This window comes from Passer domesticus, chromosome 1 (genome assembly GCF_036417665.1).
Source record: "Passer domesticus isolate bPasDom1 chromosome 1, bPasDom1.hap1, whole genome shotgun sequence".
NCBI lineage: Eukaryota > Metazoa > Chordata > Aves > Passeriformes > Passeridae > Passer > Passer domesticus.
The window spans coordinates 31,780,350-31,797,822 of NC_087474.1; the positions used below are offsets into that span (position 1 = coordinate 31,780,350).

The 17,473-nt window shown below is 41.5% G+C and overlaps 1 protein-coding gene across 4 annotated transcripts in view; it reads left to right on the forward strand.

The window, feature by feature from the left end:
* Window positions 1-947: 947 nt before the first annotated feature.
* Window positions 948-17,473, forward strand: part of PALS2 (protein associated with LIN7 2, MAGUK p55 family member) — a 59,718-nt gene continuing 43,192 nt past the window's right edge. Inside the window, exon 1 of one of the 4 annotated variants that reach the window (XM_064412587.1) lies at window positions 948-1,109. The gene's annotated coding sequence lies outside the window, so the exon portion shown is untranslated. The remainder of the gene's footprint in view (window positions 1,110-17,473) is intronic. The other 3 variants (XM_064412577.1, XM_064412594.1, XM_064412600.1) reach the window with 3 other exon arrangements.

Below are 17,473 nucleotides of genomic sequence, written 5' to 3' on the forward strand. Positions count from 1 at the left end.
GGATTCAAAAATTTCCAGGAAAGTCGGTATGAGGAGGAATAAGTGAAAAGAAACTGAGGAATGACAGATTGTTTTGTATATGAGCATTTTGTTTCTGGAGCAAATTTTACCCTTAGGTGAAAACCAAAAAGGTCCACCTTTAGTTAGTGAGAATTGTGTATGCAGGACTGATCATGTGCAACCCAAATTTTCCTAAGTCCGTGAGTATCCAAAGGTGAGAGCCTCCCCTGGAAAAAAAAAAAGCGAGAGCTGCTCTGTAATCATTGCTCAAAACAAACGAAATGTTTAAACAGTGACCAGAAGAGCGGGGGAATCGCTTTCCCAGCGTTATTCCCGTTTAAGTGGTCTTGCAGGTTATTGGCATCAGGGGAAACTCCCCACTTTCCCTTTCCCCTCTGAAATGCGTGACTTCTCTGCTAGCGTTTCTCGCACTCGGCGACTGAGCAGCCAGCGCCACGTGTCCCCTCCCGGGACTCGGGACCGGGGGACCCGGGCTCGGGACGGGGTCCCGGACACGAACCGGGGGGGGAGCCCGAATCCCGTGCGGGGGCCCCGGCGGGGACACGAGGGGACAGGGGCTCGCTCGCTCGCTCCACACCCACGGCGGCCCTCGCGCGCGCGTGTCCCCACACGGCCCTGCGCCACCCCCCACCGCCGCCTCGCGGACACGCGCGCTTGCACAGGCTGTGACACGCGCAGCCACGCGCACTCCCACGCACTCGCGCTCGCTTCCCTCACACTCGCCTGCCCCTCCCGCTCCCTCACACTCACTGTCACTCACACTCACACACTCACTCACGGAGAGGGGGGCGAGGCAAAGGCGCGCTCCCTCCCTCCGGGCGGGTGCGGGGGAGGCGCTCGCGCGCCACTGCCGCGGAGGCCGCGCGCGCGCGCTCGCCGGGGGTGGGCGGGGCAGAGGAGCGGCGGCGGGAGCGCGTGCTACAGCCACGCCGGCGGCGCGCGCCGAGGCGGGCGCAGAGCGGCGGCGGCGGCACCTCCGGCTCGCGCCGTCCCTCCGGCAGCCCCGCGCGCCCGGGATCGTCCATGGGGCGGAACGGCGCCCGCTGAGGGAGGAGGGGACGGGGAGCAGCGGGAGTCGGTGCCGGCCGGTGAGTTCCCGTACCGGCGGGGAGGTGGCGTGCGCGCGGCGGGGGGAGGGAGGGTCCGCCCGCCCGGCTACTCGCTTCTCCCGTCCCTCCCGGCCGGCGGGGAAATGGTGGTGGGAGGCGGGGTCCCGCAGCCATCCCGGCCGAGCCCCTCGACTCGGCGGCGGGAGCGGAGGCGCCGCGTGTGCGTGCGGCGTGAGGCGGGAAGAGCCGCCCGCAGGTAGCGGGGCCGGGCGGGCCTGCAGGGGAGCGAACATGGCAGCGCCGGAGTCCGGGAAGAGGGATTTTTGCCCCTAGAGCGGGGATTAACCCTCCTCCTCCCGCCTCCGGATGCGTCCCCGGGAGACTCGCGCTTCATCTGCCGCTCCGGATTATCCACCCGCCCACCCCTCTTTCCCCCACCCCCTTTCCCGGTATTTTCTCTCCTCCTGGAGATTATCAGGTTTCCCGCCCCTCCCTCTCCGGGATCCTCCACCTCCCCCCTCCGAGGGGATTATCTCCCCCCTTCTCTGCCGGATTATCCCCCCAGTTCGCTGTCCCTCCCTCCGCGTTTATGCTCCTCCGCAGCCTCGCCTCTCGGGGATTATCTCCTCTCCCTTTGGGGTGATTCTTCCTCTCCTGATCTCTGCCCCGGCCTTTCCCTGCTTATTTTCTATCTGAGGAAGTCAATCCTCCCCTTCCGTCTGCCTCGGACTGGGGAAAGGGGCGAAAATGTGGTTGTGATCAGGTGGGCAGGAGTTTCCAGCAGTGCTGTCATCTCCTCGGTCGTTGTACGAGTACTACAGGCAAGTGGATGTAGGTGTAGGAGAGGAGGCAGCGGGGATGGATGTGCGGAGCTTGGACCAGAGTTCAGCCTGTGGCGTTGTGCTCCGTGTGCAGGAAAATATCTGCACCCTTCCTGCGATGTTAACATCTGGTGGAGATGAAGGAGAGCCGACCTGGATCAGCGCTTTAAAAAAACGTGCATGGGTGCTGGGTGGTAGAGGCTGCACGGGAAAAAAGCCAGCAGCCTCTGAGTTTCTTTGCGGAAGGTGCAATGTACAGTAGTAGCATTGTAGGTGGGAAGGTGCTTGCATGACATTGCTGCTGTCCGGGGGTCAAAGCTGGCTTGGATAGCTTCTGTCTTGGCGTGAAAGGCAGCTGGCGTACGCTGTTGCGTGGTGTTGAGGAGGAAGGAGACTGGTATCTTTTGCTGAGGCTCTGATGCTGAATGTGGTTCTTTATGGTCAACTTGCTGGCTGAGGAAAAATGTGTGCGTTCCTGAAACAGAGGGGGAAGGTTTATCCCGTGTATTTGACTCCTGCGTAGGTTTGACCAGTGTCCTCTCCTGACTGCACATGGCTCTCCCTGCACATGGGTTTGCTGGAGGAGAGTTGCAGATTTTCTGGCCATCTTGCGGCACAAGGCCCAGGGTTATATCTATTAAACTTCTCCCACTTGGTTTTGAGAGGAGAAGGGGCTGCAAGAAATGGTACGGAGACTGGGCACCTATAAATAGATGTCGGACTAGAGGAGGCTTTGAAATCTTAGCGTGCTGCTTCTGAACAGATAGTGTCTGTTATACCGGCTGGGTTGACACTAGCATCATAATGTTTTCTTTTATTTCTGCCGAGGTGGTTGGCTTTTAACACTTTGACCAGACCATACAACATCTGCCAAAAAATTCTTCCTGAAAAGGACAGAGAGAAAATTCTCATTTAAATAAAGTGCTGACAATTGGAGTCTAGTTTGAGCGCATTTCAATGGGATTTTTAAATGACCCTTTAGAGAAATCTTTAGTTTCCTCTTCCCTCCCTTGAAATGCTTGGAATTGATGATCTTGTGTCCTTAATTTCTTCTCAAATTATTGCACTAGATAGATTACCTGAGAGCTTTGTTGGTGTGAAAAATCTTCAGTACTGAGGTATGGTGTCATCACAATGCTGGTAGCACTGCTAGGTTTTTATTTTGTTGTTTAGGTTTTGGAGTTTTTGTTTGTTCATTTTTTTTTAATGGAATCTTTGACATGTAACCAAAAGGGCGTATATTCAGCTTCCTTGAATTCAGGGTGCTTGCATTTATTTTAGATCTTACGGATCACTGCTCTTTCAGCTTGTCTTGTTGAGAACTAATTAATATGGAAATTATTGACAAATATACTGTACTAGCTCTGTGGAATGGTATCTGTTCTGCTGCTCTGTTAGTGGGCCAACTGCATACTCTAAGTCTCTAAAATGATTGAAAAGCTGTTGCAACATATGTGCAATTGGACCTTCTTTGAACTATCTCTTTCTTGTGCCCTTTTTTCCTTAAAACAATTAGCAGAAGCTGTTAAGTCATGATGGTTTCTTTTTTCTTCTTTTTTTTTTTTTTAATAAAAGGAAAATAAGAAAGGAAGTCATGAAAATGTGCCTGAATAATACGAGTCTTAAATGCTAATAGGATGAATATCTGCAAGACCCTGACTTTTAGGACATTTCTTATTTAGACCATAAAATTTTAATCTGATCTTAGTTTTCCTTTTTTTTTTTTTTTGGTAAAAACAGGAAAGGAAAGGTTTTGTAAACCTCAGGGAGGCAGAAAGGAACAGAAATTTTGGCAGTATGACTTACTAGTTTTGGTATTTTTAGTTGATATTTAACCATAGTAAAAGCAGGAAAAGCAAATAATTGATCAAATAATTTGGCTTTATTTTAAGTTGTTAAGGATATGATCAGAACATTATCCTCAAACTCTGGGTATCTTTGGTGAGCATCAAGATCCAGCTTGCTGTTAAGTCCATGTGTTTGGTATTTCTATGTGCAGAAACAGAGGTCAATGATCTGCAGAAAACTTCATAGTGCCAAAATGACAAGCAAAAGACTATTTAGTATGAGTCTCTGTGTACAGTGACTTAGTCTCTGAATTCTTGTATTATTCTAAATCTATTTGTTTGTAGTAGTTGTATTTTGAATGCCATTTTCTAGAAGTTCAGTGTCCTGCTTTAAACCCATACTTTCTGCTGAGTGGTTTAAAGTTCTCACTGAGTGTGACTGTCCCAGGCTTGGGTGAGTGCCCTTTGATCCTCTGTGCAGGACACTGCTCAGTGAATCTTTTCTCATGCTGAAGAAGAAGTGGGAGGAATTTCTCTGCTCAAGAGACAGGTATGCACTTGGGATTGTGACAGTCTCCATGCAGATATGGAAGGAATAATACTCTCAAGATCTGAAAAGATGAAAAGCTCACATATGTTAAAATAAAATGTCCCGTCATGTTCTGTGCTTAAACTAAAAATGGGTAAAACTTGGAAGGGTTGGCCTTGCACATCTGGTAAAAACCGGAATTTTTAGAAGCATCTTGCAACTAAAGGGGTAAAGACACTATCGGACTTATTTGTGTGGAAATATGACATAGAATATGATGGCAGGGTTAAGAGCAAGTCTGTGAGTGGGAAAAGTGGTTTTGCTGTCCCCAACAAGAGAAGAAGCTCATAGAGGGTGCTGGAGAGGGCGAGTTTGATTTGGTGTGACACGTGAGAGGCTGAAATACAGCTGTGCTGGTCACACATACTGTTACAGGGCCTGTATAATCCCGTGGTCACTATAAGCATCTGCAGCTGGATCTCAGCTTATACTACAGCCATACTGTAGTGAAACAAAGCATGGTGATGGTAATGTGCTATCCTGTGGCTTAAAATTGCTTTTTTTCAGAATAAAGCATGCCTGAATTATGTAGTTATGGATGATGTCACTCTTACAAGAATAATAGAGACCAAAAAAAGATAGAACGAGAGGTTAGGGCAGGGGTTCTTCCATGTGTAAACATTTACATTCCTGTTTTGGGTTAATTAGAGTCTTTGAAGTTACAGTAATTTCACAACCTTTGTTAAATAATAACAATCAGAATTGAAAATATGGGATGTTGTCTACTCTTATCGTCATGTTTTAATTATTTTTAATGTCTGTGGCTTAAAAGAAAAAGGTGTTTCATACAGTGTTTCGTAACATAAGTGTTTCATATTAGCAACCATTCCATGGGTTTTGAACATCAGTTATTTAAAGAACTCATTCTAGTGCCCGTGAAACCATGGTGGGAATTAGAAAGATACTGAAATTGGATGACATTTCAGATTTACTAGGAACAAGTGTTATTTAATAAATTACCTATACGTGTTTTTTAAGAGTGTTGACTAGTTTTACATTCTGACAAGGAACTGTTTGGAGTAGGGGCTCAGTGAAATCCGTGCTCACTGCAGAGAATGACTATGGTTTCTATAAACTAGTTTTTGGGGGAGAGGGACACAAAACATGATGACACACGACACACACAAATTCTTTGTATCTTACACAAAAACATTGCTCCTCTTGCAGCTTCTGCTTACCCAGATCCCAAAGGATCAAATTACTGTTTCAGTTAAATTCACTGTTCCAGTAGGTGGAGACAATTGTTGATTTGAAATAAGCTTAAGCCTTTACATTTTGATTGCAAACATTTTATCAAGATACTATTGAAATAATGAAAATTAGGATGTAAGAAAAAGTTTAAATTTTTATTTTAAGATAGTTTAGTTAAGCCTCTTACTGAAAGAGCTGTGGCATTCTAATATTGCTTCTGTAGCAAGAGTGGCTACTCAAATAGTTTTGGTTTAATTTTCTAATTATCTCCACCCACTGGTCAAATATGCATTAATGAAAAGTTTAAGTGATAGTTTTTAAAATATCGAAACACAGGATGGAGCAAAGCAGATTGAGAGTAAATAGACTGAGGGTAAAAAGATTGGATGAAGTTTTTTCTTAAGACTAGTTACACAAGGTAGGGGAGCCCTCAAGTAAATCAGCAGGAGAATAAAAGATGGATGTATCAGTCATTCTGACTGTGTTATTCCATTCCATGCTAAATTTAAAAAAAATATTTTATCCCGTGTTCATTCATTAATTGTTCAGAGATCTGATTGCAGGGATGATGTCAGAGGTTTTGCATGTCAACAACTTTTTATGGGATGTTGATTTATTTTTTAACAAGTCAGTGGGCCAGTTGGTAAGTCAGCCTTTACACATCTTATTAAAATTCCATCTCATTCCTTTCCTCCTCCTCTGTTGACGTTTACAGAAGTCTTTTTGGCAAGATGAAACTGCTTATGCAGCAGAAGTTCTCAAACTGGGAAGACAGACTATATTCTAGCAAATGAAGTGAGAGAAAAGTTAATTTCTCCTTTCCAAGCTATTCTGGCTTACTGTATTGTGAGTTGTGCTGTAGCAAAGGACAGGGTTGCTGCACAGAAATTGCTTGAACGTTATTAATTTTGCTGTACTCATACTGCTGCTTACAGCTTCTCACGCATTCTTCAGATCATTAGAAGGAGCTGTAATTAACAACTGAAAGTTCAGTTTACGCATTCTTTGGTAAAGAGCATGCAGGCAGGGAAAAGTTGGTAAGTGAAACTTAATGTTCATGGAGTGTGTGACAGTAGGGCATTCAGTCATCTGAATTCAAATCAGGCAGACAGTCTCTCATCTCAGATCTACTGGCATAGCTCTGCTGCTTACACTATATTTGGTACAGAACAGCAAAATGGGATGAGCAGTGCTTATTCAGTCACTTCTAACCAGTGAAGCTCCTTTATACAGATTTAATCTTGTAGTATTTTAACAACTTCCAGGAACTTGTTGCAGTTGGCATTTGTCTTAGATGATCTTCCCTGAGGACAAACTCTGGGTGTACATTGCTATGTGTGGTATTTAAAGCAGTGTTCAACTGAGGCTTATTTATCAAGCGAAACACTTGGTTTCAGTTCTGTGAATTTTGTTTTATTCTTTCGTAGTTTTATGTGGGATGGCCCACTTGCTGCATGGATAAAATTCAACCTTGTTGTAAGCCTGTTGTGTGAGAGTTGTCCATCATTAGCTCTGCAATAATCTCACTGGTGTCTTGTCGCAGGAGGGATCAAATGGACACACTAGCTTTAAGTCATTGTGCTTTGGGAAGCAAGATAAACTGGTAACTTGTGTTGCTGGGTTTTGATCAGCACTTCTGTAACATTACCTGGTCACGGGGCAGTAATGACTGCTTGAATTGCTCCGACTGGTGGTTGAGAGCCCTCACATGTGTTTCATGTTCCTGTTGCTGGAAGGGACAAGCGTTTGGGCAGTTTTGAGGACAGGCCATAAATACACAAAGAGAAAGGGGTATGGGAGCATTGAAGAGTTTTATTGTGTCTTGAGTCTGACACATAATTTGATAGGAAAAAAATCCATCCATCCATCCGTCTTTGTGTCTGCCCCACACACACCACGGGCCTCCAGCGGGTAAGTCTTAGGGATCCAGACATTGTTAGAAATCGTGCTATTGGAATGGGAGGTTAACTGGGTGTGTACACTGGTGAGAATGTCAGAGGCTTTGGCTGTTGTTAAAAAGGGGCAGAAAAGGGTTTTGTATTTAATGATTTCCAAGTTGGAGCGCGGAGCCCGGACGCGCCGGGTCGGCTCGCAAAGGTGGCTCAAGCGCGCTCTCCAGTGGCCGCACCGGGACAGCGCGCTGGGGTGGGCGCGGGGCCACCGCGCCGGCTGAGTGACAGAAGCCAGCTCCTGTCGTGCGGATGGCTGCTTGCCTAGCTGAGCACAGTGACAGATAGGCTCCTGCTTCTTAACAAATAAGTGGCTAAATTCGTTTAAAAAAAATCTGCTGTTGCCAAAAATTGATTCAGTTAGGAATCTTGCTCTTGTAGTTGGGTCAAAAAAGGACTGTCCCATCCAGCAGTCTGTTAGATGGGGAGATTGGTGCAGTCTCTGCTGAGACTTTTTGTGCTATCGGCTGGAAACAGGCAGGTTTACTGCTGAATGGAATTTATTAGCTATGAATTGAAGCGTGCACATTTAACTCTGTCAAATCTTGGCAAATAGCTCTGCAAACAGCACAGACTAACTAAACAGCAGCAGAAAGAAATGTGTAGTTCTTAACAAGTTTAGCACATAGTTCTTGGTCTTCCATCAGATTCCATGCTGTTCAGGAAAGCAGCAGGGGCCTTCAGAAGGAAGAACTTCATTGGCACTAATAAATAGGAAATGGAAAAGAAGGGCGGGCTGTTCAGCAGGTGGACTCATCATAAAGTGAAGGTCTCAAGGCGCACTGTGGTAATTTCAAATTTCTGAGATAACTCTTCATAGATGATTTCAAGTTTCTAGTATTGTTTTACTTTGTCTCTCTTTAACTGTTCAAACCATGAACTTCTGGCTCCTGGTAGAGTTCTCTTTTGTAGACAAGACATAAGTTAGGCCTTGTTTGACCACACACCTTGTTTCTTCAAAAACAACAAGTGTTTTGAGAGTTTTATATGACAGTGTGACTGTCAGAATGGTACTGTTAGGTCTTGCTATTAACTGGAGTTGTTAAACTAAGACACTTGAAGTAAGTTTGAGCTCGTAAGAATGTAGTGTTTGGTTGGGTTTTTCAAAGTAATTTTATTTGTAAGGTACTCGCAAAAAAACTACAAAGAGGAACATTAAGAATCCTTTCTTTAGGATTGTAAGAATTAGTCTAATTACAAATTTGCTAAAAAATGCATGTGTAATAAGTTTCAGAACAGTCTGCTACTTAGCTTAGAATGCACGGGCCCTATATGGAAAAGTGTGACTGTATCTATCACACTAGAAGTCACATATCAACAGTTGTACCAGTTCTCTCTTTACCACTTCTGATGAACCCCTTACACACAATGTGTACTTTTGTGCACAAAGCACATTTCTCACTATGGATGTCACTATAAAGCTTTTACATATTTCAAATAATAATAAAAAAATAAAATCCCTTGGGCTTCCTTACCCCAGGCATAAATGATTTTACTTTACAAATGTAATTACTGTACTTCCAGGAGGTAATCTCTCTGGACAGCCATAGACTAGTTTGAATTAGATTACTCTGTTTTTCCCTCCAGGGTGAGTTAATACATTGAGTTTTATTTTTCTGTAATTACTTTAAAATTTAGATCACTTTTAATGCTTACTATTCTTCATTATAACTAGACTGGGAAAGTTAAGAATACTTGCATTTGAGAGGATGACATTAACTTTTTTTCACCTATAACTTAATTTCCTTCAGGTAGGTATCTGTTCTGCTCCTCAACTTCATACAGCTCAGACTGTGTTCAGTTAGTCTCAGTTGTAGAGTTTCTTAATTTGGAAATACTGGAAATATTTACTTAATAAGCAGAGAGTAAGCACACTAAATCTTTCAACTGTGACATTTAACCAAGTCTAGCTAGAGCAATGTTTTTGTTAAATCTGTATTTCCAGAGTTCTGGGTTTGAAATCTTTCCAGTAGTTTGGCAGTAAGCTTCATGAATAAAGCACGTTACTACTTTTACCTCTGTTACAAAATCTTTGGACAGAAAGCCAGTCAGTGTGAAATAAACAGAGGAGCAGAGTTAGTCAGGGAAGATAGTCAGGAAAATGTTTTTCCTATTTTTTTTTTCATGAACTTTAGCAGGAAGGGCAAATCTCTGGATAGATGATTGTGAACCATGATTGGATGCAAATGCATTTATATAAATGACCTGTTTGTATTTGGATTTTACTTACTTTAAGAAGCAGCAACACAGTTAAGCAGTAGATGAGAGAAGACTACAGAGATTAATTTGCAAATTAACCTTCTAATAATACAATGCTGTTGTGAAATAGAAGGAAATCTTCGGTGTTTGAGGTGTCAGAATATGACTTCCTGTTTGTATTGAATACAGGACTAGCCAGGATATCTGCAGAGGCAATCATTTTGGTTCTGTAGTTGGCATCTGGTATCAAAGTGCAGGAGTATTATGTACTAATGCAAACTTAAAGGGTAAAACTTGTTACTTGTGTTGTCAGTGAAGTGCCACAGCCGAGCTAAGTAACATTGCAAACCTGAAAGTACTTGGGTCCCATTGAATACAGTAGGTTTTCAAATAATAATGACTGTCATTGGGTCAGACTCAAGTTCCATCAAGCTCCTTTTTCTAACATGCAGTGCAACATCTGAAACCATGCAGAATCTGTCAGGAGCTCCTATTAAAGTTGTCTGAGCAGATTTTCAAGAAGACAGAAGACATGGATGTGTCTTGATGAGAAGATGCTGGGACCAGAAAAATTAGTGTCTGGATAGTCTTAAATTCAGCTTCCAGATAGGCATAAAGAAGCATAGCATGGTCCCCAAGTGCCTAGACATCATTATCCAAAAACTGATGAAGAATTCATTGTGCTAATGCGCAACAGCAGCAGATTCCAAAATGTAGTGCGTTGTTCGTGACTAAAATAACATCTTATGTAATTGCCCTGGGCCTGCAAATTAGCAGCTTCCAAAAAGATCTTATAGCTTTGCAGAAAGGATTGAAATGTAAGACAGCAGAATGATTGATAATGCTGAAGGTGTAAGACTTGAAGGTCTCCAGGAAGTCCATCTCTGAGTGAAGAACAGATTATGCATTAGCCACTCTTCTTCTTCCTCTGCTCTTGTGCAAGTCATTAGGGAGCCAGCATAAATGCAAGAGGATGACCTGAAATACCAGGCACACATTAGCAGCTGTGGGTGTGGCTACCTGTACTCTCTAATATTGCGCTGAAGAAAGACCCTGCATCAGGAACTTTCTCTTTTATGGTGTGCTCTTCCTCTGTGTTAGGATATTACCCATTTGAACTGGACAGGATTTATACCAGTAATGGATTGGAAGTTGCAGTCTGTCTTTTAAAAATATGTATGTTTTATTTTGTTTGTATGCGTGCATGCAACTGCATACATTTATGGAAATATACAGAAAAAGAAGGAATTTTTAATAAAATGTACTATTTTATATATGTGTGTGGGTGTATATATATATGCATACATATGTATCTTAAGAAAAAGAACACTTGTCTGTAAACAGAAAGCCCAACATCCATAAACTGTCTAGGAAAGCGTAAATACAAAGTAAGCATATATGACATTTTCTCTAGGTAGTCTCCCAGAATCTGGTTAACATTTAACCTAAAGATTTTTTAAATTAAATTAGGTTGTGGATTGTTTATGTAATTTGTGTTGGGTGCTTTTACCATTCAAGACGCTTCAATTTCAAAACTGGTCTCAACTCCTTAATGGACTAGTATTCATACATAAATTGCTAGTGTGCACTGGAGATCTCTTTGATTAAACATGAGAAACTCTTATCCTTGGATTGGATTACTGTTTAGTTTCTTTAAATAATTAACAATGGATTTTCACTGAAGTGCTTGATAACCGAGATGTGATATGTGCAGCATTGTAGTCTTCTGTGAAGATTGAACCCGCACTAGTTCTTGTTTTGGTAACAGAGCTGGTGGCAAGTTTGCAGCAGATTAATGATTACCCATCTTTAGCTTAGGAAGCATGTCAGACTGACCAGGCTACCCATAGGTTGGTCTTTGGTGGGCCATTTCTCCATTCTGCCTAATGATGTGTCCAGATGAAACAACAGAAATAGATGTTTAGCCTCCAAACACTGAAGCTTGTAAGGCTGTTTACATATTTACCTGCTCTCTAGAAATCTGACAGCTGCCATGTGATGTGTTCCTTCTGATACTGGCTTCCACACAGGCACCTTGAGTAAGGTGGACCTGGCCTTGGCAAATATTTTGGTGTGGTTTTAAAGGTTTTCTGCCTTTAGTGTGGGGTTTTAATAAACACAGAAAGATAAAGTGTGTTGGAATTAAAGGAAGAACATTCTAATAGTTGGAATTTTGGGTTGTTTGGTCACTGAGTCCTTCAAACTTATATGTGTGTGCTGATAAAAGGTGGTCGTCTGAAGCTAAAGGGAAGACTTCTCAATTAGCAATAAAATGCTCTTTCAAGATAGTTTGACAGTATGGTATCCTGTGCCTGGAAGCATGTTCAACTGATCTGTGGAAATGCATAGGTAATAAGGAAACTGTCTCAATTGCTGTGATTAAAAAACTTCCTTCTTAATGTACCCCTTCACGTTGTCGTATATTGGAATTTGGAACAAGCTGAAGCAGCTTTCCCTCACTCACTTCAGTCATTTTGCAGGTAACTAGCAGTTTCTCAGATTTGGTATCACTTGGAAAACACTTCCAGTTTTACAGCAATAAGCAATGGCTTTAAAGCTTCTGCATTCAGTCTTGTGATGTAAGGAAGAGGAGTGGAGTTAGGTGTTCTAGATCATCCTGTGTTAGCAGTGAACTGGAGATGTGCTTTCAAGTGAAATCAGCTTGATACAAGATCTTAAAATCCAAGCAGTGATTTCCATACAGACTAAAGGCTTAGTGTTATAAAAATAGTTTCTACTACCTGCTGGAAATGTGGTGTCAAGGATTCAGAGATATGTAAAGAGCTCTTTCCCCTTTATTTTCCAGTCTATCATCATCTCACTTACTGGTAAAAGTCACAGTTCTCATGCTTGATCCTTTCATCATTTAAAGAGGCAATAACAAAGCAATGTCCCAATACAGTTCTCTAGAAAGGCTTTAAAAATATTTTTCAAGGTGACTTTCTTATAATCTTTTAATAGGAAGTGTAATCATTGACAAACCCCTAGTTTGGTCTGAGTGGAATGTGGAAGCTCTCAGGTTTGACAGAAATTGGGAAGCGTAAAAAGTGTGAAGAGTTCCATTACCAAGAACTTGATCTAGGCTTTTATAGGTGCTCTTTCTTTTTAGAGAAGAGATTTTGATAGTGGTGGGTAAAACAAATAATTATGTGAAGTTTTTTAAAATTTATTTAGTTAAATAATAATGCAACAGAAATGGAAAAGATATAACACAACGTACGTGGAGTTCAGAAAAAAATTGACTGACCTTTCTTATCCTGAGTTGCACCAAGAGGGCAGGTCTTCCTCTAATTATTGGTACATCTTGCTCAGAAAAGTGACAAAGGTTTATCTAACTTCTACTCTCAAAACCAGCTATAACTTGATCATCTTGATATGTTGAAAGTGAGGCTTGACCAGACTTGTGTTTTCTCTTGCTGAAGAATTAGTTCCTTTGGAGAAAAAAAACCAAAAAGAGTGCAGCATGAATATGCTTATTGTATAGAAATAGGAGGAAAAAAGGAATAAAATTTACCAGCTGTACATTGAATATTGTCTTTCCAAGTGATGCCCAAAAATACTCTTGTGCATCTGAAGATGTTGAATGCATCATAAATCTCAGCTAATATTATCTGGAATTGCTCTACTTAGTTATCTGTGACCAAAATTAGAATCCTGCTAAAGCTTCTGTTATGTAGTTTTTAGAGTTCATTGGCAGCTTCTGAATGAATTAAAAGGATGAAGAAAGGCTAAAGAAGTGAAGACTCATAAGGAGACTCTTGAGATCTTGGCCATCCTATTTTAAATTGGAATTTAAAAATGTTAGAAAGATCTCTGAATGTCTGTAGCATAGGTTGCTTTTATTCAAGCTACTCATTTCTTTTTTTGCAGCTAAGGTGCCATTTTGGTTTTAGTATCTACTCTGATTCTTAAGCATTTGGGTATATTTAGGAAACAGAAGGGGTACTTTCTTGTATGAACAGAAACAGGCAGTGAATAGAAAGATAGTGGAAAATTCTTGAGTCTGTATGAACCTAATGGACTAATCAAGAGTTGTAATGTGTGACATTTCACGGTTTGTACTTAAGGAAATATATGCAAATACCTCTTGTCAGCCTGTTTTGAGGGGATCTGAGCATATAAACCTCTGCATGAGTCTTTCATTCAAGTAGGTCACTTCCTTTTTATTCTTTTTTTTTGACACAATTCCGAAACCAACTTTAACTGATGCCTTAACTTGAACTCACTAGGGCTGGTAACCTGCTTGCAGCTAAACTTACACTTAAATCCTTTTCAGTAATATTTTTGCAAATTCTACTTCTCTGGAATGTTGTCTAACAAACTTTTGAAAAGGCAGCATGCTGAAAGAGGGGCACAGTGAGGCACTCAGCACTGGGAACCTCCCTCTCTTTCGCATCAATGACGAAGCATCATGTCATCTTCCAGGCAGAAGTGCCAGTCTGTACATGAAGACAGGTAGAACAGGTGACAGTTCCATTTAAGCACTACCCCTTCCATCATGGTGTAAGCACCATGTGGTAGTGCTAGATACAAAAATGACAGATAAGGGTGTGGTTTCCTGGGCCATTAGCTGGAATATCTAAGACATTTCACTTTTTTTTTGTTTTTCCTACTGAGCTACTCCTTTTGCTGTATCTAGTTTTTCTAAATTAATCGTAATGTATTGCCTACTTTCCAGCCATTTTTTCCCCTTTCATTAGATATATTTTCAAATAATTCACTATTAAATAGGTGTTCAGGACTTTTAGCTCTCAAACAAATTTTTTGTTTTATGTCTGTGTTGGAGAGACAACCAGCTCCTCTGTGTATGGTTGGGTATTTGGCTAAATGATTTGAACTCTGATGTTGGGGTATGTGCATCAGCCTGTGCTCCCATGGCTGGTATGATGACTGCAAAAAACCCATGAGAGATAATCTGACACTAAGATGATCTTGAATTTGTGCATCATGGTGGTGATTAAACTCACTGAAATATATTTTCTACCCCTCCTGAAATATAATCCAACAAAAGTCTTCAAAGGATTAAAGTCAGCAAGTTTTTATAGAGAATTACTTGTACATGATATTGGAAGTGCTGTGTCTGAAAATATGTTTGGGATGCTATTGTGTTATGTGTGTGTCTTTTATGGAATCTTGGAAGTCGTAGGACACTGTATATTGTATGGCTTTGCTGTGCTGTTAGCACAGTAGATTTAAGCATAAATATTTTGTGAGGCAAGAATGACTGGGATGCAGTTGCATGATATTTCCATGCTTCAAATTTATGGTGGAGTCTTGCAGCTCTGCTGCTTGAAGCAGATTTGTGCTGTGCTATAAACTTATCATTTTGTCAATCTTTGCATTGTTTTTCTGTATCTCTCATACAGAAAAATCTGTATGCACCTGTTCTTGGAAAGCCTCAGCACTGAAGAGCGAGACTGATAGAATTATACTGATTTATTCATTTTATTAAGTCTTGAACTTAAGATAGTCTTCCTGATAATTTAAAATGAGAGATCTGATGTGTGCACATAAAGCACTGTGTAAGTGTTCCTTTCTCACAAAAAGGTACCTCTTCTCTGGAACAAGAACTGCCTGCAGAGTGATAGACTTTATTTAAAGAATTAGGAAAACTGATGAACAGTGTAAGTCTTTGGTAAAATCCTTCAGGGGAAGGGTTCTGCAGTATCCTGCTGGTATTTAGCATGGATGAGAATGTTTCTCTGCTCATGTTTAAGTTTCTGGTTGGCACACGAGACCAGGAAGTTGCAGGTCTTCTTGGAGCCTTCTGTTTTAACTTGTTTGACATGTTAACAATTTATTTATTAAGCAGAGGAAGATCACAATTTTGAGCACATGTGAAATTTATGTAACTGTGTAGTGAATTTCAAGTACTTAGAGTGTATATCAAAAAATTACCATGAGACTATTTAATTCTCTACCCTTTCAGCCATAATTTAATCCTATGTTGAGCCAATGTAATGCATGCCTGATTGAATCTTTATCCTTCATAGCTCTTGATGTCCATTGTTCTGGACAGAGACATGGTAATTAATTTGTGAAAAGATTTTTTCAATACAGAGACTTGGCTTCTTTTTTGAACTACTGGCAGGAGCTCATTCAAAGCAGTCTCTCTGGTATTAAAAAACAAGTGTTGATTCCTTCTGTGTGAAAGTTGGCTTGTCTGGGTCTGAAAACTTACGCTGAGAAGTGATGTGGTATTTAAATCCTGACACTGTCTTTGGAAAAACAGAGTATCTGCCAGATTTTCTGCAGCTGAGAAAGCTTCTTTCATGTTCCAAATGCTTCAGTCATTGAACGCAAATTCCTTCTTACAGGATCAAATGGGATTGCTATAACTATGGCAAGTTACTGTAGAGGAATACTCGGTGCCATCAGTAAGCTTGATTTATGGAAACTTGATTTATGGAAAGGATATTAATGAAAATAGAAAGGGCCATTTCCGAGTAATATGGTGTTAGTACTGCTGAGGTTTGTTAGAAACAGTATTCCAAAGGAAGTTTTGACATGATAATCTGATGTTTTTAAGGGATCTCTCAATGTACAAACTATTGCCAGTAGGCTGGATCAGCGATCCAGTAAGTGCTCACCAGGCTGCTGGGCTCGTGCCCTTTTTAGTGTGCCACTGGATCTGTCCAGGGACAGGTGTTTGGGAGTCTACCTGCATGTGGTTTACTTGCTTAGATCTGTTTCTTCAAGCTGTTTTCCCTTCCTGACTGGACCAAAAAGCAAGCTAAAGTCCAGCGTGTGTCATTGCAGTCCAGCAGTCTTTACAACTCTGCACACGTGTGTAGCTGATTCTCAGGATGCATGTAGCTGAGGAATCAGGGTCTGTTGGCTTAGGGAAGTGCAAGTCTGGGTTGCTTGAAATTATAAGCTGCTCTTTGAGTAGAGACAGTCAACCAGGTTCTGTCCTGAGTTTAGGACTTTTCTTCTACCACATGACAAGTGGAATGTGTGCAGGTCTTCTGGGGGCTATGTTGATAGATAGGGTTTCTGAGAAGCTGAAACAGAATTAAAGTTCCATTTGGTGTTGGTCATGTCTTCAAGAAAAGTATAGTGATAAGTGAAAGAAATAGAGATGATTATTTGAAAAACATAAGTAAACAGGTTGATTTTCTTTCTACAAATAGGAATTTATACTTGTGAAAATGCATTCCTAGACTGTGTTGTTTCAGACCATTCAAGATCCTGAGGAGGAATGGGGCCATTTCACTTATATGCCAAGTTTGTAGGAGACAATGACTACTCCATCTATTTCTTGCTTCCTTTTGTGCTGTATAACCTGTCTGCTGAGATAGAACTTGGGTTTTTTTTTAATAACATTCATAAGTACTGGCAACAATGTGGTTTTGACCTTGTAAGACCCAGAAAGTTATGCAAAAAGACATCTTAGCCCTTTCAAGTTTTCTTGGGATCTTGAAGGTAATTTCATATTAAATTATTCCACAATCTTAAAACTAGTTACATCCAAAGAACCAATTGATCCATAGGAGGTTACATTGCTTTCTTTTTATATTGTTCTCAGGCCCAATACTCTTCAGGGAAAGAGGAATTCAGTGGGGAGTAAAATAAGCAGAAACAACTGTGGATGGGACTGACTGCTCTGAGAACTCATTTGGTGTCATGAGACAGTTCTCTCAGCTGCCATGCCGAAGGTGGCTGGCAAAGCAATTACCTTTTTCCAGGTCAGGACCTGGACTTCATAAAACCTTCTTGGGGAAAAGCTGTAACATGGAATTATTATTTATTTATTGCAGTGAAATTCCAAGGCTGGGGACAGAGATTCATGATCCCTAACCTACCATTTCTGATTGTACATGGACTTCAGTAGGCTATTTTGGGAATCCTCTCCTTTTCTGTGGGT